This window comes from Aquarana catesbeiana, linkage group LG01 (assembly GCF_042186555.1).
Source record: "Aquarana catesbeiana isolate 2022-GZ linkage group LG01, ASM4218655v1, whole genome shotgun sequence".
NCBI lineage: Eukaryota > Metazoa > Chordata > Amphibia > Anura > Ranidae > Aquarana > Aquarana catesbeiana.
In genome coordinates, this window is record NC_133324.1 from 564,835,923 (window position 1) to 564,863,399 (window position 27,477).

Here is a 27,477-nt window from a genome sequence, read left to right on the forward strand (position 1 = left end):
AAAGTGGTAACCTGTAAAGGATTTTAAAGGCTTTTAAAAATGTATGTAGTTTGTCGCGGCTGCACGTTTGTGCGCAATTTTAAAGCACGTCGCGTTTGTTATCCATGTACTTGGCATAAGATCATATTTTTTATTTCATCAAACATTTGGGCAATATAGTGTATTTTAGTGCATTAAAATAAAAAAAAAGTGTTTTTTTTTCCCCAAAAAATTGCGTTTGAAAAATCACTGCACAAATACTGTGTGAAAAAAAAAATTGCAACACCCACCATTTTTATCTGTAGGGCCTTTGCTTAAAAAAATATATAATGTTTGGGGGTTCAAAGTAATTTTCTAGCAAAAAAAATATATATTTTTATGTAAACAAAAAGAAAGTGTCAGAAAAGGCTTTGTCTTCAAGTGGTTAGAAAAGTGGGTGATGTGTGACATAAGCTTCTAATGTTGTGCATAAAATTCCAGGACAGTTCAAAACCCCCCCAAATGACCCCTTTTTTGGAAAGTAGACACTTCAAGCTATTTGCTGAGAGGCATGTTGTGTCCATGGAATATTTTATATTTTGCCACAAGTTTCGGGAAAATTACAATTTTTATTTTTTTTTTTTACTCAAAGTTGTCACCAAATGATATATTGTTCAAACGTGGCATGGTTATATGTGGAATTACACCCCAAAATACATTCTGCTGCTTCTCCTGAGTATGGGGATACCACATGTGTGAGATGTTTTGGGAGCCTAGCCGTGTACACGACCCCAAAAACCAAGCACTGCCTTTAATGGCATAAAATGGTGATTTTACTCCTCACTACCTATCACAGTTACGGAGGCCCTGAAATGTCCAAACCCCCCCCCCCCCATATTACCCCATTTTGGAAAGTAGACACCCCAAGGTATTTGCTAAGAGGCACGGTGAGTATTTTGCAGCTCTCATTTGTTTTTGAAAATGAAGAAAGAAAAGAAAATTTATTTTTTTATTTTTTCAATTTTCAAAACTTTGTGACAAAAAGCGAGATCTGCAAAATACTCAACATGACTCTCAGCAAATAGCTTGGGGTGTCTACTTTCCAAAATGGGGTCATTGGGGAGGGGGGGTTGTGCTATCTTGACATTTCATGGCCTCGGAAACTGTCATAGGTAATGAGGAAGTGAAATCACCATTTTACGCCCTTAGAAAGCCTGAAGGCGGTGATTGGTTTTTGGGGTCCTGTGTACACAGCTAGGCTCCCAAAAAGTCTCACACATGTGGTATCCCCGTACTCAGGAGAAGCAGCAGAATGTATTTTGGGGTGTAATTCCACATATGCTCATGGCATGTTTGAGCAATATATCATTTAGTGACAACTTTGTGCAAAAATTGTCATATTCCCACAACTTGTGGCAAAATATAAAATATTCCCATGGACTCAACATGCGTCTTAGCAAATAGCTTGGGGTGTCTACTTTCCAAAATGGGGTCATTTGGGGGGTTTTGTGCTATCTTGGCATTTTATGGCCTTTGAAACTGTGATAGGTAGTGAGGAGTGAAATAAAAATGTACGCCCTTAGAAATCCTGAAGGCAGTGCGCGGCTCGGCTCATTTAGTGACAACTTTGTGTAATTTTTTTTTTGTCATTTTTCAATCACTTGTGCCAAAAAAATAAACTATTCAATGGGCTCAACATGCCTTTAACCACTTGCCGACCGCCTCACATCTATATACGTCAACAGAGCGGCACGGGCAGGCAAAATCACGTACCTGATACGTGATGCCTTCCCGCGGGCGGGGGGTCCTATCGGACCCCCCCCGGTGCCAGCGGCGGTCGGCATTTGTCTGGCAGCGATCAGAGATGAGGGGGAGGCCATCCGATCGTGGCCCCCCCCTTACGATCGCTCCCAGCCAATGAGAAACATCCCCTGCCTGTGTATAGTACACACAGGCAGAGGATGTGATGTCATCTCTCCTCGGCTTGGCAGTTTCCGTTCCGACGCCGAGGAGAGAAGACATCCGAGTAAGTGTAAAACACTACACAACACAGTAGAACATGCCAGGCACACTAAACACCCCCGATCCCCCCCCCGATCGCCCCCCGATCCCCCCCCAATCACCCCTCCCCCCTGTCACAAACTGACACCAAGCTGTTTTTTTTTTTTTTTTTTTCCTGATTACTGATTGGTGTCAGTTTGTGACAGTTAGAAGTGGTAGGACAGTGAGTATTAGCCCCCTGTAGGTCTAGGGTACCCCCCTAACCCCCCCTAATAAAGTTTTAACCCCTTGATCACCCCCCGTCACCAGTGTCGCTAAGCAATCATTTTTCTGATCGCTGTATTAGTGTCGCTGGTGACGCTAGTTAGTGAGGTAAATATTTAGGTTCGCCGTTAGCGTTTTATAGCGACAGGGACCCCCATATACTACCGAATAAATGTTTTAACCCCTTGATTGCCCCCTAGTTAACCCTTTCACCACTGATCACTGTATAACCGTTACGGGTGACGCTGGTTAGTTTGTTTATTTTTTATAGTGTCAGGGCACCCGCCGTTTATTACCGAATAAAGGTTTAGCCCCCCGATCGCCCGGCGGTGATATGCGTCGTCCCAGGCAGCGTCAGATTAGCGCCAGTACCGCTAACACCCACACACGCAGCATACGCCTCCCTTAGTGGTATAGTATCTAAACGGATCAATATCTGATCCGATCAGATCTATACTAGCGTCCCCAGCAGCTTAGGGTTCCCAAAAACGCAGTGTTAGCGGGATCAGCCCAGATACCTGCTAACACCTGCATTTTGCCCCTCCGCCCGGCTCGGCCCACCCAAGTGCAGTATCGATCGATCACTGTCACTTACAAAACACTAAACGCATAACTGCAGCGTTCGCAGAGTCAGGCCTGATCCCTGCGATCGCTAACAGTTTTTTTGGTAGCGTTTTGGTGAAATGGCAAGCACCAGCCCCAGGCAGCGTCAGGTTAGTGCCAGTAGCGCTAACACCCACGCACCGTACACCTCCCTTAGTGGTATAGTATCTGAACGCATCAATATCTGGTCCGATCAGATCTATACTAGCATCCCCAGCAGTTTAGGATTCCAAAAACGCAGTGTTAGCAGGATCAGCCCAGATACCTGCTAGCACCTGCGTTTTGCCCCTCCGCCCGGCCCAGCCCAGCCCACCCAAGTGCAGTATCGATCGATCACTGTCACTTACAAAACACTAAACGCATAACTGCAGCATTCGCAGAGTCAGGCCTGATCCCTGCGATCGCTAACAGTTTTTTTGGTAGCGTTTTGGTGAACTGGCAAGCGCCAGCGGCCTAGTACACCTCGGTCGTAGTCAAACCAGCACTGCAGTAACACTTGGTGACGTGGCGAGTCCCATAAGTGCAGTTCAAGCTGGTGAGGTGGCAAGCACAAGTAGTGTCCCGCTGCCACCAAGAAGAAGAACACAGGCCCGTCGTGCCCATAGTGCCCTTCCTGCTGCATTCGCCAATCCTAATTGGGAAACCACCGCTTCTGCAGCGCCCGTACTTCCCCCATTCACATCCCCAACCAAATGCAGTCGGCTGCATGAGAGGCATTTTCTTTATGTCCTCCCGAGTACCCCTACCCAACGAACCCCCCCAAAAAAGATGTTGTGTCTGCAGCAAGCGCGGATATAGGCGTGACACCCGCTATTATTGTCCCTCCTGTCCTGACAATCCTGGTCTTTGCATTGGTGAATGTTTTGAACGCTACCATTCACTAGTTGAGTATTAGCGTAGGGTACAGCATTGCACAGACTAGGCACACTTTCACAGGGTCTCCCAAGATGCCATCGCATTTTGAGAGACCCGAACCTGGAACCGGTTACCGTTATAAAAGTTACAGTTACAAAAAAAAGTGTAAAAAAAAAAAAAAACACAAACAAAAATAAAAAAAAATAAATAGTTGTCGTTTTATTGTTCTCTCTCTCTCTATTCTCTCTCTCTATGGTTCTGCTCTTTTTTACTGTATTCTATTCTGCAATGTTTTATTGTTATTATGTTTGCTTTTCAGGTATGCAATTTTTTATACTTTACTGTTCACTGTGCTTTATTGTTAACCATTTTTTTGTCTTCAGGTACGCCATTCACGACTTTGAGTGGTTATACCAGAAAGATGCCTGCAGGTTTAGGTATCTTCTTGGTATCATTCTTTTCAGCCAGCGGTCGGCTTTCATGTAAAAGCAATCCTAGCGGCTAATTAGCCTCTAGACTGCTTTTACAAGCAGTGGGAGGGAATGCCCCCCCCCCACCGTCTTCCATGTTTTTCTCTGGCTCTCCTGTCTCAACAGGGAACCTGAGAATGCAGCCGGTGATTCAGCCAGCTGACCATAGAGCTGATCAGAGACCAGAGTGGCTCCAAACATCTCTATGGCCTAAGAAACCGGAAGCTACGAGCATTTTATGACTTAGATTTCGCCGGATGTAAAAAGCGACATTGGGAAATTGGGGAAGCATTTTTTCACACGGATCTTGGTGTGGTCAGATGCTTTGAGGGCAGAGGAGAGATCTAGGGTCTAATAGACCCCAATTTTTTCAAAAAAGAGTACCTGTCACTACCTATTGCTATCATAGGGGATATTTACATTCCCTGAGATAACAATAAAAATGATTAAAAAAAAAAAATGAAAGGAACAGTTTAAAAATAAGATAAAAAAGCAAAAAAATAATAAAGAAAAAAAAAAAAAAAAAAAAAAAAAGCACCCCTGTCCCCCCTGCTCTCGCGCTAAGGCGAACGCAAGCGTCGGTCTGGCGTCAAATGTAAACAGCAATTGCACCACGCATGTGAGGTGTCACCGCGAACGTGAGATCGAGGGCAGTAATTTTAGCAGTAGACCTCCTCTGTAAATCTAAAGTGGTAACCTGTAAAGGCTTTTAAAGGCTTTTAAAAATGTATTAATTTTGTTGCCACTGCACGTTTGTGCGCAATTTTAAAGCATGTCATGTTTGGTATCCATGTACTCGGCCTAAGATCATCTTTTTTATTTCATAAAACATTTGGGCAATATAGTGTGTTTTAGTGCATTAAAATTTAAAAAAGTGTGTTTTTTCCACAAAAAATGCGTTTGAAAAATCGCTGCGCAAATACTGTGTGAAAAAAAAAAATGAAACACCTACCATTTTAATCTGTAGGGCATTTGCTTTAAAAAAAATATATAATGTTTGGGGGTTCAAAGTAATTTTCTTGCAAAAAAAAATAATTTTTTCATGTAATCAAAAAGTGTCAGAAAGGGCTTTGTATTCAAGTGGTTAGAAGAGTGGGTGATGTGTGACATAAGCTTCTAAATGTTGTGCATAAAATGCCAAGACAGTTCAAAACCCCCCCCAAATTACCCCATTTTGGAAAGTAGACACCCCAAGCTATTTGCTGAGAGGCATGTCGAGTCCATGGAATATTTTATATTGTGACACAAGTTGCAGGAAAGAGACAATATTTTTTTTTTTTTTGCACAAAGTTGTCACTAAATGATATATTGCTCAAACATGCCATGGGAATATGTAAAATTACACCCCAAAATACATTCTGTTGCTTCTCCTGAGTATAGGGATACCACATGTGTGGGACTTTTTGGGAGCCTAGCCGCGCACGGGACCCCGAAATCCAAGCACCGCCTTCAGGCTTTCTAAGGGCGTAAATTTTTGAATTCACTCTTCACTGCCTGTCACAGTTTCGGAGGCCATGGAAAGCCCAGGTAGCACAAAACCCCCCCAAATGACCCCATTTTGGAAAGTAGACACCCCAAGCTATTTGCTGAGAGGTATAGTGAGTATTTTGCAGACCTCACTTTTTGTCACAAAGTTTTGAAAATTGAAAAAAGAAAAAAAAAAATTTTTTCTGGTCTTTCTTCATTTTCAAAAACAAATGAGAGCTGCAAAATACTCACCATGCCTCTCAGCAAATAGCTTGGGGTGTCTACTTTCCAAAATGGGGTCATTTGGGGGGGGGGGTTGTGCCATCATGGCATTTTATGGCCTTCAAAACTGTGATAGGCAGCGAGGAGTGAAATCAAAAATTTATGCCCTTAGAAATCCTGAAGGCGGTGCTTGGTTTTTGGGGCCCCGTACGCGGCTAGGCTCCCAAAAAGTCCCACACATGTGGTATCCCCATACTCAGGAGAAGCAGCTGAATGTATTTTGGGGTGCAATTCCACATATGCCCATGGCCTGTGTGAGCAATATATCATTTAGTGACAACTTTTTGTAAATTTTTTTTTTTTTTTTGTCATTATTCAATCACTTGGGACAAAAAAAATAAATATTCAATGGGCTCAACATGCCTCTCAGCAATTTCCTTGGGGTGTCTACTTTCCAAAATGGGGTCATTTGGGGGGGTTTTGTACTGCCCTGCCATTTTAGCACCTCAAGAAATGACATAGGCAGTCATAAATTAAAAGCTGTGCAAATTCCAGAAAATGTACCCTAGTTTGTAGACGCTATAACTTTTGCGCAAACCAATAAATATACGCTTATTGACATTTTTTTTACCAAAGACATGTGGCCGAATACATTTTGGCCTAAATGTATGACTAAAATTGAGTTTATTGGATTTTTTTTATAACAAAAAGTAGAAAATATCATTTTTTTTCAAAATTTTCGGTCTTTTTCCGTTTATAGCGCAAAAAATAAAAACGGCAGAGGTGATCAAATACCATCAAAAGAAAGCTCTATTTGTGGGAAGAAAAGGACGCAAATTTCGTTTGGGTACAGCATTGCATGACCGCGCAATTAGCAGTTAAAGCGACGCAGTGCCGAATTGTAAAAAGTGCTCTGGTCAGGAAGGGGGTAAATCCTTCCGGGGCTGAAGTGGTTAAGCATTTGGGGGGGGAATTTGTACTGCCCTGCCATTTTAGCACCTCAGGAAATGAGATAGACAGTCATAAACTAAAAGCTGCGTAAATTCCAGAAAATGTACCCTAGTTTGTAGACGCTATAACTTTTGCGCAAACCAAGTTTTTCAGTTTATATCGTAAAAAATAAAAATCGCAGAAGCAATAAAATACCATCAAAAGAAAGCTCTATTTGTGGGAAAAAAAGGATGCAAATTTCGTTTGGGTACAGCATTGCATGACCGCGCAATTACCAGTTAAAGCAGCGCAGTGCCAAATTGTAAAAAGTGCTCTGGTCATTGAGCTGCCAAATCCTCTGGGGCTGAAGTGGTTAATTGACTCTCTTCCTCCTGCCAATAGGGACAATGGTGGAGACTTCAGAGTGCACAACTCTGTGTAAGTCAGCTCATATTACATTAGATTCAGTCAGTCACTGAAACAGGGAGAAGGAGGGGGGGAAGAAATCCTCCACAGACATGACAGGCAGCTCTCTCCCTCTTTCAGGCTGGAAAGCCTGTGTACATCGCGGCGGCCAGCTTGGCGGGGTCGCGGGAGAAATGAGACACTTATTACATTGTTACATTAACAAGACTTATTAAATTTGTGGCAAGTTTATTCTTGTTATAAAGGCATCTGTGGTGCTTGTGTGAATACTTAAGACATCCACACACAATTTTTTTTTATATATAGACCCCTAACCCTAGGCTCACACCTATGCATGTGGCTGCAGATGTAGGAATTTCAGTGATTCCTCTACCCGCACCCGCAACCCCCTGCAGTGAACACATGCTGCTCTGTGAAAACATTCATTCTAAATGGCACCCCCACGCATGTAAAATCGCAGTGCATGCATGGGAACCACAGGGAAATTGCTTGGTCAAAAAGACCATGCGATTTCCCTGCAGCAGCATTTTTGAAAAGGTGCATGCACCTTTTTTTGTGGAAATGTGAATGGGCTGCCATGCCCGCGCAAATGTGGCCCGCAAAAACACATAGGTGTAAACCTAGCGTACATGTCATTCATGATAATCGGCAACTTCTGCAACATCTGAGCAGACTTAATCTTCAAATGATCTGAAATTTGCACTATACTGAAGGGACACTCTTCAACATAGGTGTGCACAGGGGGTGTGCCAGGTGTGCCTGGGCACACCCTAATCATTATGGGCAGTGCCAATTCCCCCTACTGCCTGGGCTTCCTCTGTGTTAGCCCCCTGCCCCACAGTGCTGCTGGCTTCCCTCATCTCCCCACAGCTGCTGCGGAGAATGCTTCAGGATAGAAAGTGAGGGAAGAAGCTAGTAAATATGTAATTTACCTGCACTTTCCTTTTATAAATGAACACAGTGAACACACTCACTCACTGTGTTCATTCATAACTTAAGCATAGTAAACCGTGTTTACTATGCTTCAGTTTGTGAATGAACAGGAAGCTGCTCAGCACAGAGCACTTCCCATTCATTCACTGTCCAGTGCAGCTGCCGCTATAGAGAAATGCATGCGTGCTTGAGCTTTGGGGTGCACACCCTAATGCAATAGGCTGCGCACACCTATGACTGAAGACCAGATTTCACTTTTAAACCTTTTTATTTTGCTGTCACCAATGTTTGGTTTCTTTCTTTACTTCTCATTAAAATCATATTTAAAAAACATTAAACTGAATCTCTGAATGCTCTAGCTAGAAATTATAAGCACTGCCACTCTGAAGAAGCTACCATACTGCAAAATCTGGTCTAAGTATGACAGTGACTGATACAGACATTTTTTAATGTCAGTATCATAACAGCAGATGCCGTGAACAGTGCTTCTATTTTTTTTACTCTGTGTTTCCATTAAAATGCATGATGACAGCTACTGTGCGTGTGTAAAGGGTTAACTAGCCAATTGACCTGCCCCATTGATGATCACTGTCAGTCTGCTGGTATTTAGCTAGATGGAAAATCTCTGCACAGGGTGACACTGTGAGTGTGTGATCGTCACACTGAGTAATGCAGCAAGAGTTTTTTTTTCTAAATAATTTTTTTATTATTCTACTGTAGGGCAATACAAGTTAAAAAGAAATGTGCTGGATACCATCTTCAAGGTAAAGACTACAAATTGACTTAAAATAGGTATTTACTTAACCACTTACAGACAGGAAGATTTGCCTGCTTAATGACCAGGCCATTTTTTGCGATACGGCACTGCATCGCTTTAACTGACAATTGCGTGGTCGTGCCACGCTGTACACAAACAAAATTAACGTCCTTTTTTTCCCACAAATAGAGCTTTCTTTTGGTGGTATTTGATCACCTTTGCGGTTTTTATTTTTTGCGCTATAAAAAAAAAGCGTACATTTTGAAAAGAGAACAATATTTTTTGCTTTTTGCTGTAATAAATATCTCCAAAAATGTTTTTAAAAATCAAACTTCTTCATCAGTTTTGGCCAATATATATTCTTCTACATATTTTTGGTAAAAAAAATTGCAATAAGCGTATATTGATTGGTTTACACAAAATTTATAGCATCTAGAAACTATGGTATTGATTTATGGCATTTATATTATTTTTTTTTTACTAGTAATGGCGGTGATCAGCATTTTTTTAGCGGTATTGCCACATTGCGGTGGACAGATCGGACACTTTTGACACATTTTTGGGACCACTGACATTTATATAGTGATCAGTGGTATAAAAAAGCACTGATTACTGTGTAAATGTCACTGGCAGGGAAAGGGTTAACACCAGGGGGTGATCAAGGGGTTAAATGTGTTCCCTCGTTTGTGTTTCTAAATGTGGGGGATGAAACTGACTAGAGGAGGAGACATATAGTTGTTCCTAGCTAGTAGGAACAGACGATCTGTCTCTCCTCTCCTCACAGTACAGGGATTTCCCCACACGTCCGCACCGATGGGTAGGCACTGTAAATTGTGCTAGTGACAGGATGTTCGACAGCGGGTAGCAGGACTATGCCTTTCAATCCTCATGGTAGGCCGCAACCTCTCTCTCTCTGTTTACACACACATATCTCTGCTCTGGCACTCGTGCCCATGATCACACGTGGCCGGCGGTCATCGCGACCGCTGCCCACACGCATCAGCTCCCCACTATAGGCATTTAAAGGCCCGACATACAGCTACGACAGTTCGCGGGATCGGGCCGACCTGCCGCAGTATAATGACAACGGCTGGTTGGCAAGTGGTTAAAATATGTTACACTTTCCTTTTACGTTTGTAGCGATATGGACTGTCATCAGAAAGCTTCGTACCTTGCAGTGTTCTAAACATTGTTTGTCCCCATGATTATTCGTGCAGCCAGTGACCTCATACCTGTGTGCCAGTGGAGAGAGTTATGGGGCGTGAAGTCCTCTTTGAATCTGCTGCTATGCATCCATGTACGCTTATGCCCAGTACACACGATCGGACATTGATCGGACATTCCCACAACAATATCCATGGATTTTTTCCAACGGATGTTGGCTCAAACTTATCTTGCATACACACGGTCGCACAAAGTTGTCGGAAAATCCGATCGTTCTGAACGCGGTGACGTAAAACACGTACTTCGGGACTATAAACGAGGCATGCGTGGCACTTTGTGCGTCGGATTTGTGTACACACGATCGGAATTTAACCGATCGGATTTTGTTGTCGAAAAATTTTATAGCCTGCTCTCAAACTTTGTGTGTTGGAAATTCCGACGGAAAAAGTCTGATGGAGCCCACACATGATCGGAATTTCCGGCAAAACAATCCGATCGCACTTTTTCTGGAAAATCCGACCGTGTGTACAGGGCATAATATAAAAACTAAATCGACCAGCGCAAACCGTATAGCCTAACACTGAGCAGCTGTAGTACTGGGGGTAAATTTATCAAATCCCAAAAAAGCATAAATAGAAAGGCAGTACAGCGCATATAAAACTAAATAAAAACCATCAATAATAGTCCATGTAAAACTAGATTCAAATAAAATCCAGCAGTTCCTCCAGTGATAATCGTGACATGCAGTATCTTGTAAGGTGACTGTAGTGAAAAGGACCTCCACCTTCGGTAGCACAAGCCGCTCACCTCTACAGATGGACCCCTGAGTATATCAGTCAGGTCAATTAAGCAGTTCCCTCACAGGGATAAAGGCAGGGGATGGTAAATGCAGATCCTGGTCAAGTTTCAGCAACAGGTACTCTTGCAGTCATGACATGTGGAGATATATAAAGGAGATCTAGTGCTCTCTGTATATCACTAAAAATCTTTTATTTTAAGATAAATAAAATCACTTACAAGCATCGCACTGTACCCCAGTGCAAAGGACAACAGCATGTGTAGATGGATGATCCACGTTGAATGGACGAACAGAGCGCGGGTGACGTCACGATCCAGACACGTGGGCGGTGCCGTACGCGTTACGTCCCTAAAGGGGGCGGGACTTCCTCAGCGGCGACGGCCGGCCGTGACTACACCCGCTTATATACATATTAGAAGTAGGAGATAGCCAATCCACATCTAAGCGTACCTTTCTCCATGGCAACGCAGGGAGAGGTACTAGACAGCGCAATCTAAGTAAACAGGAAGCACTGCTGAAGATATCCTTTGCAGCTGTCCATTTTACATTGCTTATTTTAAGAATGGCCATTTAAAAGAACTGCAGCACGAATAAAGTAGAAAATAAAAAATCTATAGACAATATAAAAAATATATGTATCTAAATCAATATACAGAAAAAAAAATTATATATAAAAAAATTATATATAAAAAATGTTTGACATCCCGCGCTCTGGACGGCCATCTTGGAATCATCCATATTTGCATATTACATAAAATGTGTGAATTACATAAGGAATGTAAACAAAAAATCAGTCCCTAAACATCAGACACTCAAGTGGGATAAGAAATTCAGATACCGTAAAGGGGGGGGGAAGGGGGGGGGGAATAATAGATGATTCTGACAGTTAACTGCTAACGATCCGAGATAAAGCAGTTAACATCAAAATCAACGTTCAAGCCACCAGGAATGAGAACCTTGGTCTCATGAATCCAGTGGGATTCCCTTCGACTTAATTGACGTAAAAAATTACCCCCTCTCCAGTGTTTATTTACTCTTTCAATCCCCCAGAAACTTAATCCCCTGGGGTTTTGACCATGCACTAATTTAAAATGTTTGGAGACATTGTGTGTCTTTAATCCCTTCTTGATGTTGTTAACATGTTCTCCTAAACGCACATGCAGGGGGCGGGAGGTCCTTCCTATGTATTGTAGACCACACTCACATTGGAGCATGTATACAACCCCTACCGCTGTGCAAGTAATCAGTTGGTCAATTTTATATTCTTTACCAGTAGATGTGGCCCTGAAATTCTTACGTTTTTTATTATTGCATTTGGAATGCCTGCAGGCTGTGCATCGCCCACAGGCATAAAAACCTGAGAGGAAAGAGAACAGTCGGTTTTCAGACTGTATGGGGGGGTCGACCACTCCTGGGTCACGCAAAGATGGAACTTTCTTATATATGAACATCGGACGTGGTGGCAGCAGGGGACCCAGCACACGATCCTGTTTCAGGATTGGCCAATTTTTTCAAACCAATCTTTCAAACTGTTTGTGTTGAACGTTATAGTTAAGCACCATTTTAAAGGTAGAGACATCAAAGCTGGTATCCCTAACTTTATCAACAATCAGTGAGGCCCTATCCATGGCTAGAACCTTCTCGACCTCACTATTTAAATTGTGTATGTTATAACCTTTTTCTACGAATCTGGACGTAAGTAACGTGGATTGAGCAACAAAATCACTGGCGTGCGTGCAATTACGTCTAAGTCTAACGTATTGCCCCCTGGGAATATTGCAGAGCCATGATTTGTGATGGCAACTTCCCAGGGGGATGTAGGAATTACGATCCGTAGGTTTCAGGTAATTGCACAATCTAAATCCTTCGTTCTCCTTCAAAATTTCAAGATCCAGAAAAACTATCTTTTCTTTACTAAAACACCAGGATAACTGGATATTTTTGGTGTTACTGTCCAATTTCTGTACAAAGGTATCAAGACCGAGTTGATCACCCTCCCAGATCATGACAAGGTCATCTATGTACCTTTTGTAACAAACTAGTTCAGGGGGGCGATGCTTGAACACCACGTCCTCCTCCCAGTGGGCCATGAAAAGGTTGGCCACACTGGGAGCAAAACGGGCGGCCATTGCAACACCCCTTTTTTGAAGAAAAAATTGACGATTAAACCAAAAATAATTCTTGGCCAAACAAAACTTCAAACATTTTAAGAGGAACTTTTTGTGTGCCTCAGGGAGATCAGAGTATAAGGATAGGGCCCATTGGACAGAGGATAAAGCATCCTCATGTCCAATTATGGTGTATAAGGACCCTACATCGGCCGTGACCATAATACTAGAGGGAGAGCATCTAGTTGATTCAATCGTTTGAATAATGTGCTTGGTGTCTTTTAGAAAAGCATCTGTTTTACATACCAGGGGCTGGAGAAAATAATCTATGTATTGGCCTAACCTAGAGGAAATGGAGTCAATACCATTTACTATGGGCCTCCCAGGAGGATTATTCATATCCTTATGGATTTTTGGGAGGCAGTAAATGATAGGGGTTCTGCAGAAGAAGGGATCCAAATATGAAGCCTCTTTCTTAGTCAGAATATTCTCACTTTTCCCCTCCTCTATTAGCCAATGGAGTTCATCTTTATAGATCAACATGGGATCTTTGGTCAAAAAAGTATCTCGATCCTCCAGTAGTCTATGTAGTTCTTCCAGGTATTTAGATTTATCCAAAATCACCAAACCTCCCCCTTTATCCGCAGGGCGAATAACGATGTCATTTCTTTTTTCTAAAGATTTCATGCCCTGCCTGATATGTAGTGGGTCTGTAGCTTTTCTAACCTTCAATTTATCCAGGTCATTAAATAGCATGTTCTTAAACACCTCAAGAAATTTATTGTCAGCATTAAGAGGGTTGAAGGTGGATTTGTTGCGTAGATTGGAATGAAATCCCCTTACGGTAGTAACTGGTCTACTGGAATTAGATAAGAAATATTTTTTCATATTTAAGTTCCTGACAAATTTATGGATGTTAACATACGTGTCAAATTTGTTCATATTTTGAACGGGAGCAAACTTCAGCCCTCTGTCAAGGACCCTAACCTCGCTCTCGCTCAAAGTGACACTGCTCAAATTATAAATCCCTGCTCCTAGTGGGGTTTTTTTCTTTTTGTACTCTCCTGTTTCCTCTCTTTCTTTTCTTTTTAAAGGTGGACCTCTCATTTGTGGGGATGGCTGTGGTTGTTGTTTCCACCATTCTTCTGGGTTCGGCTGATAATTCAGCGTTCCCCTCCCTGGCCCGCTCTGGGCCCCTAAAAAATCCCCTCCTTCATTGGTGCCACGTTGTTGTAGTGGAGCAAACCTATTATATAGGGGTACCTCTCCCCTCTGTGTGTGTTGGGATGAATCTCTTCTGCTCTCGTTAGAAGGATAAGGGTAAGAATAAGGGTCCTGCCTCTGGTTATCCCACCCTCGAGGTGATCTGAATTTACCCCCAGTACTACAGCTGCTCAGTGTTAGGCTATACGGTTTGCGCTGGTCGATTTAGTTTTTATATTTGCCTTTGTTTAATTTATCAACGATTACAGCTGCAATCATGGATGTTTTTTTCTATTTGGAAAAACGAGAGGTTAAATTGGATGAAGTTTTCTCCCACGCTCCTGCATCTGAGCCAAGCAGTGATTTGACCTCTTCTTTTAAGAAATTAAATCATATCTTTGAGAAGAAGGTAAAAACTTGGTGGGACATTGCTTCATTCAAACAATATCTCTCCTCTAATTTAATCCCCAGGAGATTGAGATGGGATATCCCACCTAATGATGGTCTTTATGATGACGCTTCAATGATTGAATGGAGAGACTTTTTTTATCAAGAAAGGCTCTGAGTTAATACAATTGCTACTTGCACGCAAAGAAAGGAAAATGGAGGTCTTGGAGTCACAAATACGTGACATTAGGAACACCATTGAACCTTTCAAAAATAGTGAGGAGTTCTTGAAATTATCAACTGATCTTGGTAATAGGCTTACTAAATGGGATATTGAAGTTCAAAATAAGAAAAAGAAAAAATATATCAGGGATTCGGACGATTTTAGGAGTGGGAATATATTTAAATGGCAGACCAATCCCCCTCCTGATCCATCAGGGACGATTACTCACCCTCCACAGAACGATCGTAAAGATGGGCCAGTCCCACCTCCGATTGCGCATAATTATTCTTCACCTGCCCCGCCCCCCTTAAGAGGAGGTCGGGGCACTAGAGGCAATTTTAAGAGAGGTAGAGGTAGGGGAAGGGGCCCTCCCAAGACCCCTATTAGAGAGAATTATTATTATCAACAAGAATACAGATCACCTCGAGGGTGGGATAACCAGAGGCAGGACCCTTATTCTTACCCTTATCCTTCTAACGAGAGCAGAAGAGATTCATCCCAACACACACAGAGGGGAGAGGTACCCCTATATAATAGGTTTGCTCCACTACAACAACGTGGCACCAATGAAGGAGGGGATTTTTTAGGGGCCCAGAGCGGGCCAGGGAGGGGAACGCTGAATTATCAGCCGAACCCAGGAGAATGGTGGAAACAACAACCACAGCCATCCCCACAAATGAGAGGTCCACCTTTAAAAAGAAAAGAAAGAGAGGAAACAGAGGGGGTAGGAGAGTACAAAAAGAAAAAACCCCACTAGGAGCAGGGATTTATAATTTGAGCAGTGTCACTTTGAGCGAGAGCGAGGTTAGGGTCCTTGACAGAGGGCTGAAGTTTGCTCCCGTTCAAAATATGAACAAATTTGACACGTATGTTAACATCCATAAATTTGTCAGGAACTTAAATATGAAAAAATATTTCTTATCTAATCCCAGTAGACCAGTTACTACCGTAAGGGGATTTCATTCCAATCTACGCAACAAATCCACCTTCAACCCTCTTAATGCTGACAATAAATTTCTTGAGGTGTTTAAGAACATGCTATTTAATGACCTGGATAAATTGAAGGTTAGAAAAGCTACAGACCCACTACATATCAGGCAGGGCATGAAATCTTTAGAAAAAAGAAATGACATTGTTATTCGCCCTGCGGATAAAGGGGGAGGTTTGGTGATTTTGGATAAATCTAAATACCTGGAAGAACTACATAGACTACTGGAGGATCGAGATACTTATCAAATTTTGACCAAAGATCCCATGTTGATCTATAAAGATGAACTCCATTGGCTAATAGAGGAGGGGAAAAGTGAGAATATTCTGACTAAGAAAGAGGCTTCATATTTGGATCCCTTCTTCTGCAGAACCCCTATCATTTACTGCCTCCCAAAAATCCATAAGGATATGAATAATCCTCCTGGGAGGCCCATAGTAAATGGTATTGACTCCATTTCCTCTAGGTTAGGCCAATACATAGATTATTTTCTCCAGCCCCTGGTATGTAAAACAGATGCTTTTCTAAAAGACACCAAGCACATTATTCAAACGATTGAATCAACTAGATGCTCTCCCTCTAGTATTATGGTCACGGCCGATGTAGGGTCCTTATACACCATAACTGGACATGAGGATGCTTTATCCTCTGTCCAATGGGCCCTATCCTTATACTCTGATCTCCCTGAGGCACACAAAAAGTTCCTCTTAAAATGTTTGAAGTTTTGTTTGGCCAAGAATTATTTTTGGTTTAATCGTCAATTTTTTCTTCAAAAAAGGGGTGTTGCAATGGGCGCCCGTTTTGCTCCCAGTGTGGCCAACCTTTTCATGGCCCACTGGGAGGAGGACGTGGTTTTCAAGCATCGCCCCCCTGAACTAGTTTGTTACAAAAGGTACATAGATGACCTTGTCATGATCTGGGAGGGTGATCAACTCGGTCTTGATACCTTTGTACAGAAATTGGACAGTAACACCAAAAATATCCAGTTATCCTGGTGTTTTAGTAAAGAAAAGATAGTTTTTCTGGATCTTGAAATTTTGAAGGAGAACGAAGGATTTAGATTGTGCAATTACCTGAAACCTACGGATCGTAATTCCTACATCCCCCTGGGAAATTGCCATCACAAATCATGGCTCTGCAATATTCCCAGGGGGCAATACGTTAGACTTAGACGTAATTGCACGCACGCCAGTGATTTTGTTGTTCAATCCACGTTACTTACGTCCAGATTCGTAGAAAAAGGTTATAACATACACAATTTAAATAGTGAGGTCGAGAAGGTTCTAGCCATGGATAGGGCCTCACTGATTGTTGATAAAGTTAGGGATACCAGCTTTGATGTCTCTAACTTTAAAATGGTGCTTAACTATAACGTTCAACACAAACAGTTTGAAAGATTGGTTTCAAAAAATTGGCCAATCCTGAAACAGGATCGTGTGCTGGGTCCCCTGCTGCCACCACGTCCGATGTTCATATATAAGAAAGCTCCATCTTTGCGTGACCGATTAGCCCCAGGAGTGGTCGACCCCCCCATACAGTCTGAAAACCAACTGTTCTCTTTCCTCTCAGGTTTTTATGCCTGTGGGCGATGCACAGCCTGCAGGCATTCCAAATGCAATAATAAAAAACGTAAGAATTTCAGGGCCACATCTACTGGTAAAGAATATAAAATTGACCAACTGATTACTTGCACAACGGTAGGGGTTGTATACATGCTCCAATGTGAGTGCGGTCTACAATACATAGGAAGGACCTCCCGCCCCCTGCATGTGCGTTTAGGAGAACATGTTAACAACATCAAGAAGGGATTAAAGACACACAATGTCTCCAAACATTTTAAATTAGTGCATGGTCAAAACCCCAGGGGATTAAGTTTCTGGGGGATTGAAAGAGTAAATAAACACTGGAGAGGGGGTAATTTTTTACGTCAATTAAGTCGAAGGGAATCCCACTGGATTCATGAGACCAAGGTTCTCATTCCTGGTGGCTTGAACGTTGATTTTGACGTAAACTGCTTTATCTCGGATCGTTAGCATTTAACTGTCAGAATCATCTATTATCCCCCCCCCCCCTTCCCCCCCTCCCTTTACGGTATCTGAATTTCTTATCCCACTTGAGTGTCTGATGTTTAGGGACTGATTTTTTGTTTACATTCCTTATGTAATTCACACATTTTATGTAATATGCAAATATGGATGATTCCAGGATGGCCGTCCAGAGCGCGGGATGTCAAACATTTTTTATATATAATTTTTTTATATATAATTTTTTTTTCTGTATATTGATTTAGATACATATATTTTTTATATTGTCTATAGATTTTTCATTTTCTACTTTATTCGTGCTGCAGTTCTTTTAAATGGCCATTCTTAAAATAAGCAATGTAAAATGGACAGCTGCAATGGATATCTTCAGCAGTGCTTCCTGTTTACTTAGATTGCGCTGTCTAGTACCTCTCCCTGCGTTGCCATGGAGAAAGGTACACTTAGATGTGGGTTGGCTATCTCCTACTTCTAATATATATATAAGCGGGTGTAGTCACGGCCGGCCGTCGCCGCTGAGGAAGTCCCGCCCCCTTTAGGGACGTAACGCGTACGGCACCGCCCACATGTCTGGATCGTGACGTCACCCGCGCTCTGTTCGTCCATTCAACGTGGATCATCCATCTACACATGCTGTTGTCCTTTGCACTGGGGTACAGTGCGATGCTTGTAAGTGATTTTATTTATCTTAAAATAAAAGATTTTTAGTGATATACAGAGAGCACTAGATCTCCTTTATATATCTCCACATGTCATGACTGCAAGAGTACCTGTTGCTGAAACTTGACCAGGATCTGCATTTACCATCCCCTGCCTTTATCCCTGTGAGGGAACTGCTTAATTGACCTGACTGATATACTCAGGGGTCCATCTGTAGAGGTGAGCGGCTTGTGCTACCGAAGGTGGAGGTCCTTTTCACTACAGTCACCCTACAAGATACTGCATGTCACGATTATCACTGGAGGAACTGCTGGATTTTATTTGAATCTAGTTTTACATGGACTATTATTGATGGTTTTTATTTAGTTTTATATGCGCTGTACTGCCTTTCTATTTATTTGTACAGGGCATAAGACTACAAATCCCAGGGACCCTTGCAGTGGCCTGAAGGTTACTGGGAGGGATGATAAAAGGAGCTTAGAAGTCCGCGCATGCTCTCTTGCTCCTGGGCCTGACATAAGACGGACCTCTCTGTGTGACAGAGAGAGAGAGAGAGGTTGCGGCTCACCACGAGGCCTGAGGGGCCTAGCCCTGCTACCCGCTGTCGAACATCCTGTCACTAGCACAATTAACAATGCCTACCCATTGGTGCGGACATGCGGAGAAAGTCACTACAGTAGGCCGAGACAGAGGATCCATTGCCGGGGTGTTGCCGTCCAGATTCCTGTCTAAAAGACTGCATATCGATTTGGGTTGTTGGTGAAAGAGCAAGCTGCTTAATCTTTATCTATTCACTAGCACCATTACAGAACACAGTGCGCACACATCTCTTCCCAAGAACACTTTACTGCATTGCTTTAACACTGTACTCAGATGCCTTAGGCCAGGGGTGTCCAAACTTTTTTCAAAGAGGCCCAGATTTGATTAAGTGAACATGCTTGAGGGCCGACCATTTTGCCTGACATTCTTTAAACCATTAAAATTTGGTCTAATGCCGCATACACACGATCGGACATTCCGACAACAAAATCCATGGATTTTTTCCGACGGATGTTGGCTCAAACTTGTCTTGCATACACACGGTCACACAAATCTTGTCGGAAATTCCGAACGTCCAGAACACGGTGACGTACAAAACATACGACGAGCCGAGATAAATTACGTTCAATAGCTGGTGCGGCTCTTCTGCTTGATTCGGAGCATGCGTGGAACTTTGTGTGTCGGAATTGTGTACACACGATCGGAATTTACGAGAACGGATTTTGTTGTCGGAAAATTTGAGATCCAGATCTCAAATTTTGTGTGACGGAAATTACGATGGAAAATGTCCGATGAAGCCTACACACGGTCGGAATTTCCGACAACAAGCTCCCATCAAACATTTTCAGTCAGAAAATCCGACGGGGCATAAGTGTGTTCGTCCGAGCACTAATACACTGACCAACAAGAATTTTCTTGCCTTTGTGCTGTGTGTGTTGAATAGATGAGCTTGGGCGTGTTATTTGGATATACCGTATTTATCGGCTTATAACACGCACCTTAACTTTAAAAAGGAAGTTTCGGTAAAGAATTCTTAAATTTTAAATAAAGAACTGTGAAACAAAATAAGGGTCAGTGCCCATCAATGCAGCCTAATCAGTGCCCATCTGCAGCTTCACAAGTGCCATGAATGCAGCACCCACCGTATTGCCATGAATGCAGCACCCACCATATTGCCATGAATGCAGCACCCACTCCATTGTCATGAATGCAGCACCCACTCCATTGCCATGAATGCAGCACCCACTCCATTGCCATGAATGCAGCACCCACTCCATTGCCATGAATGCAGCACCCACTCTATTGTCATGAATGCAGCACCCACTCCATTGCCATTAATACAGCACCCACTCCATTGCCATTAGTGCAGACTCACCATTGCCGTCAGTGCAGCCTGATTCATGTCCATCTGCAGCCTTGGAGGAGACAGGGAGGGGGCGGGACGAGCGCCAACACACATACAGGAGAAACTCCTGTTTTCTATCGGCGGCCTCTTTACTTGAAAGTCCCGCCTCCTATGATGGACAAAACAGTTGTCCAATGGCAGCACAGGAGACGGGACTTCCTTTTACACAGGACGCCGTGTAAACAGGAAATACTCCTCTCCTGTATGCACAGCACTCATCCCATCCCCTCCAAGGCAGCCAGCATATCTATCTTTTGTGGCACTCGGGGAGTCGTTGGGGGCCACAAAAGATATATATGTCAATATTACCAGACAGCCATCCAAAACCAGAACACGGCCCGTGATTGGCCCGCGGGCGGACTTTTGACATGCCTGCCCTAGGCCTTTCCCACTTGGAATCTATTGTTTCAGCTGCAACCAAACGGATTACAGTTAACGAGCTCCAAGTAGCTAGCAAAGAACAACAGATCTGCCACATGGAACTTTACTGCCATTACTCATAGGAAGTATATATATATATATATATATATATATATATATATATATATATATATATATATATAACATCAGCGGGAGATTAGCTCTTCCGTTAAAATAGAAAAATAGAATAGGCTGTCTAGATTACATCTATCTCAGTGTGGCCACTTGAGTAGTTAACTGGAACATCCACTAGGGGGTGACTATGGATCTGAATATAGTGCATCCCTGTGTATATAGCATTAATCATTGTTTAAACATTGTTGTGTCTTCGAGAGGAGTCTGTTTGCTAAGTTGACGATGTTTTTGCGGCTCAGCGGATTGGATTTACTCCACTCTTTGTGAAATAACTTTTTCCTATTTGGTTCAAGTAAAACATTTTAGAATCTTATACTACTGATAGTACTGCTTGATTCTTGCTCTATAGCAGTGGTCATCAACCCTGTCCTCCGGGCCCACTAACAGGCCAGGTTTTATGTATTACCTTGAGGAGATGCAGACTAGAATACTGCAATCACTGAGCAGGAAACGATATCACCTATGATGTATTTCAGTTATCTTGCAAACCTAGCCTGTTAGTGGGCCCTGAGGACAGGGTTGATGACCACTGCTCTATAGTATTAACAAGATGTCTGAACTCAGAGTGTCAGGTGGGTTGGAAGGTTCACTTGGTCATGGCCGTGCAGATGAGCAAGTAATTCTCAGCAGTCCCCAAGGGGGCCATGCTACATTTGGGGGCTCGTCCAGGATGCTATCTGCAGCAGGCCCCAGTCGACCTAGATCGTAGCGACAATCTGAGTGGGATGCCACATCCATGGCTGCGGTCGCTTGGGGTTGAAGTTATGGGATTCCCATCGACAGAAGCACCGTTCTGGAGAACTCAGGGAGTGAACATACCAAGAGGGAGATCAGAAGGTGGCTGAGAGCTTTAGTGCCAGGACACTGGGCTTACTTGGTGGAAACTGAAGCCTCTGCAGAGATGGATCAAGTCAGTGCACTGATAGAATAGCAGGAAGAAGTGCCAGTGTGCTTCCAGGAGGAAGAGATCAGCTTAACGGAGGAAGTGATGGCAAGGGTATTCCCCCTCAGAAGCGAGAGAGGAGGGGATGAGGAGCCGCCTCTGACAAAAGCTCAAGAGGAAAGTCCTGTGCCTATATGGACTGACTCTCAAGGGGTTAGTGCCCTCCACCCTCTTTCTGCAGTTATCAGAGACTTAGATTTTTCTCAGGACAGTTGCCGACGCCGGCGGGAGAAGACGAGTTTGAAACCTGGATAAGTCAAGCTTTACAGGCTATGGAAGAGTGGAGCGTTTCAAAGGCTGTGAAACAACAGCGAATTAGTGTGAGCCTCCGAGGCCCAGCGGCCGACATGATCCGTAACCTAAGGACTTATGCTGCCATGGACTACATTAAGGCTTCGTGGGTTGTTTTTGGAAGAGTTGAGACCATTGCCGATCTGATGTACAAGTTCAACCACACCCATCAACAAAGAGGGGAAAGTTTGTCCGAATACATCTCTCGGGTAGACCGGATGCTACACCAAATCATCCTTAAGAAAGGTCTTGACTCCAAAGGCGCTGACCAGGCACGGCTGGATCGGGTGCTACATGGGGCCCGGCCCAATCATCCTATTTTGCTGAAGCTGTTACTGAAAAGGATCCAGGTGGTACCAACCTTTCCTAAATTGATAAGTGAGGTTTGAGAGGAAGAGGATCTGCTGGAGGAAAAGAGCCAAAGACCGAGAGATGTAAAACCTGTTACTGGAAACAAAGAGAAAGTGGTGACTCGCGCTGTTCATGCTGAAATAGAGTTTTCCGATGGCGACAGTGGAACTGAATCTGAACCCAAGGGATTTACTCCCCCTGACATCCATAACCCAGTTGTAGAACTAGGGCCAACGGAACTGATGGCGCAGGTAGCACAGGCTCAGACTCAAATGTATCATGCCCTGATGCGAGTAATGAAGACCCAAGGAAAAGTTCAGGCGCAAGGGACTCGTGTAGGCGAACCAAAACAGTACTCAGGACTAGAGAAGAGGTGTTATGGATGTGGAGAAGCCAGACATTTCCGAGCCAAGTGTCCCAAGATGGGTGTCAGCCCTCAACCCCTAATGAAGTTTTGAGAGCATTACAGAAACAACTCTTTCTCAAGCCGGCAGGAAACTTCAAGGGACCTCAATGAGGGAGATAGTTGGGAGTCCCAAGGGAAGGCTGTGCTCCAAGGACCAGAAAAGAAATTGGAAGAAAAACAAGAGGGGAGAACGCAAGTCATCAGTCCTCTCGCCCCCACCTGTGCTCAAGCACGACCCAAAATTAAAATCCTCAGAAAATTGAAGAAGGGGACAGGAGATCAATGCACACCTCGCTAAACAATCAGCTAAATCTCAAACACCGCCTTCAAGGAGGCCTGTTAGAGCACATGCCTTAGAGGCACTTGGAGAGAACCTATCCAAGAACTTAGTGGGGCCTTCCCCTATAGTATCAGTCCAAGTGGAGGGCATCTATACACAAGCACTGTTGGATACTGGAGCTCAAGTAACGCTCCTGTATCAAGACTTCTATCATAAGTACTTGAAACACATCCCCTTGTGTAAACTCAATGAGCTGGAAATTTGGGGAATTGGAACTCAGACATGCCCTTACGATGGTTTCATACCTATCTAGATAACCTTTGGCTCTGCTTTAGCTGGAAGGCCAGAGACATTTGACACGTTAGCTGTCTTATGCCCTCGACCGCCTGGAGCCGGCCAAAATTCTTTGCTGATAGGAACTAATACCAAGTTAGTGAGAAGACTACTCGCCCCCTTGGCCGTAGAGGGTGTCCCTGTTGGGAAAATCCATCCTCAGTTGAGGCAAGCATTTCAGAGGGTATTGCAAGAAAAGAAGGCACCCGCCGAAGGAGTGGGGAGGTTGTGACGACTGGACACTCAAGAAAGGGTGCTGCAGCCTGGAGAGAGAGTCTGTCTCAAAGCCACGGTCAAGTTGTCCTGGGACCAACCGGGTTTGCATGTGGTGATAGAAACTGACCCCACAGGGAGGAAGTTGGGCTAGAGTTAGTTCCAGAAATTATACCCACTCGGGCTCTGTTCCGGAGTGGAGGGCGAGTTCCTGTTAGTGTGTAGGACGTCGCTAGTCACCCGATCAGCCTAAAGCCTTGAATGGAGATTGGGAAAGTGAGTGCTGCTTCCCCCGGTAGAGAAGAATGAGACAGCCCAAATGGGAGATGGAAGAAACACCACTACTCACTGCGCAAGTCTCCCCCTGTTTGGGAACGAAGGATCAAAACTCAGATAGTTGGGAGAAGATATTCTCGAAAAATGACTTTGATGTGGGCAGTGCTAAGAGTACTCAACATCGCATATGATTGACTGAGGATAAGCCATTTCGAGAAAGGGCAAGACGGGTCCCCTTATGTGATTTGGAAGACCTTCTAGCTGAACTAAAAAGGTCAGGAGTGATTAAAGAATCCCGAAGCCCTTACGCTTCCCCGATCATGGTGGTGAGAAAGAAGAATGGGTCTCCACGAATGTGCATCGATTATGGAACCTTGAATCGAAGAACTATTCCCGATCAATACACCACCCCTCGCATAGAAGAAGCCTTGCAGTGTTTATCCGGGGCAAAATGGTTTAGTGTGTTGGAATTGAAGAGTGGGTACTACCAAATCCCTATGCACCCAGAAGACTGGGAGAAGACTGCCTTTATTAGCCCACTGGGATTCTTTGCGTTTATTCAGATGCCTCAGGAACTGACCGGGGCGCCTGCCACGTTCCAACGACTGATGGAGAATGCAGTGGGTGATATGAACCTGCTAGAAGCACTGGTTTACCTTGATGACATCATCGTGTTTGTTCGAACTTTGGAAGAGCATGAGGCCCGATTGGAGAAGGTTTTCCAGCGATTAAACGAAGAGGGGTTGAAGTTGTCCTTGGAGAAGTGCCAATTCTACCAGACCTCTGTCTCCTATTTAGAGCATGTGGTATCTGCAGAAGGGATAGCCACTGACCCACAAAAACTGGAGGCGGTTACTTCTTGGTCTCGGCCCACCACTGTCACTGAGTTGAGATCGATTTTGGGTTTCTGTTCTTACTACAGACGGTTTATGAAGAACTTTTTTCAGATTGCTCAGCCCTTGAATGAGATGTTACAGGAGCAAACAGATGGAGAACAACAAAAAACCCCAAAAGGAGGAGGCAGAAGGCCGAAGGAATCTATCCAAGACCAGTGGACCGTGAATTGTGAGAGGTCCTTTGAGAAGCTGAAGGGGAGTTTGGTCGAAGCTCCGGTGCTGGCCTACGCTTACCCCTCAAAGCCTTATGAATTACATGTGGATACCAGTAGAGACGGTATTGGGGGAGTGATGCATCAAGAATCGGAGGGGAAGATCCGCCTAGTAGCATCTGTGAGTCAAAACCTTACTCCCCCCTGAGTTGGAATTCCTGGCCCTCAATGGGCTGTAGTGGAAAAACTTTGAGACTACCTGTATGGAGCAACCTTTGTGGTAAAAATGGATAAAAATCCCCTGACCTATTTGCTATCCTCTGCCAAGCTAGACACCACTGGTCATCGGTGGCTAGCCGCATTAACGGAGTTCCAATTCAGCTTGAAATATCGGCCAGAAGTAGGAAATAGAGATTCTGATGCTCCCTCCTGAAGACCACACTCCACCCATAATGATCAGAGAAGTTTGGTTCATTTACCTCCCGAAGGAGTACAAGCAGTGTGCAAAGGGATGGAGTATAAGCACAGGGGAGCAATAGGAGCTGAAGAGGTGGGGGTCAACCCTGGGGGAGTACCGAAACATTATTGCAACCTGACCCAAGTACGCAGCCAAGAATTGCCTCAGCTGACTAAGGAGAACATGAGGAGAGACCAGCGGGAAGATTCGCTAGGAAAACTAATAATGAAATCACTATCGACTAAAGACCCTCGGATGCTGAAGGATAGTCCCATTGAGGGCGGCAAGGGGATTCATAGAGAATGCGAGAGAATGAAAATAGAAGAGGGGATCCTGTATTGAAGAGGCCCTTCCGAAGAGGCTGAAGGTGTAAGCCAGCTTTTCCTTCTGGAAAAACATCGCTTGACTGTGCTAACCACACTTCATGATGACCATGGTCATTTAGGCCCAGATAGAAATTTCAAACTAGTCAAGGACCGATTCTATTGGCCAAAAATGAGGACTGAGGTGGAAAGTTACTGTCGCTCCTGCGACAGGTGTATCAAGAGGAAGACTCTACCAATGGGTCACTTACGAAGTCAGGGACCTATGGAGTTGGTGTCCATTGATTAACTGTGCCTGGAACCTGATCTGAGTGGGAGGAGTAATGTCCTGGTTGTGACAGATCATTTCTCCAGATATGCCCAGGCTTTCCCCACCAGGGATCAAAAAGCCAGCACAGTGGCCAGGACTTTTTTAGAAAAGTTCTTCATTCATTACTGACTCCCCTCCGCGTCTACACTCAGATCAAGGCCGGGACTTTGAAAGTAGACTGGTCCGCAGACCGTGGGAACTCTTGAACATAAAGAAATCAAGAACTACCCCATATTTCACTCAAGGTGACACACAGCCAGAGCGGTTTAACCGTACACTCTTGAACATGCTGGGAACCCTCCCACTAGAGAAGAAACAGCATTGGGGAGACCATATTGCTGCAATAGTCCACGCCTACAATAGTACCTCAAATGATGCTACCAGATACTCCCCTTACATACTGATGTTTGGGAGAGAGGCTCGCTTACCAGTAGATCTAGCCTTTGGAACCTCCACTGATCACACCTCTCAAGCCTCTTACAAGGGCTATGTTGATAGGCTAAGGAAAAATCTAAAGGTAGCCTATGAAAAAGCAAAGAAAGTCGCTCACATCAGAGAACAAAGGAATAAGAGGAACTTTGATCTTTAAGTAAGAGTTCAAGATCTGCAACCTGGGGATCAGGTGTTGTTACGCAATCTAGGAGTGCCAGGAAAACATAAACTATCAGATTGAAGGCGTTCCCAACCCTACATTGTTTGTCCACGACTAACGGGACTTCCTGTATATCAGTAAACTGAGGAACGGAGTTTTCCGCGCTCACGGACCTGAAAGCTTGCAGCCTCCCCTTAGACTTACCCCCGAAGGGGTGAGTTGAAAGGTAGAAGTAATGTTATTTAGGGGTGAGTGGCGCTACCTTCCCAGGGTACCTTAATTAATATATAAACCCCAAAAAATAGGTGTAAATAAAAAAATATAGAATTAATTAGTGTACTTAGTGTAAACCCTTTATCACTCAAATTCATTGGACAGTGAATGTGAGTGTCCAACAATATACAGAGTGGACTGTGCTAACGTGTCAGTCTCATAACCTGCATAGAAGTGTACATCATGTGACTAACCCTCACAGATTTAAAAGTGACAATTTGTAGAAAATAATAAATGACAATAAAATTGTCAATAAAATTAAAATTAAAACACCACAGTCTGTGTTATGGAGAGGAATCAGTCCAAAGGAATCCCCCTTGTAAAAAACCAGTGTGCAATCCACTAAAAATGGCATTAATTCGTATATCTAAATCCTATATTAATCCGCAAGTGAGTCCAGAAAATTACATAAGGTGACAAA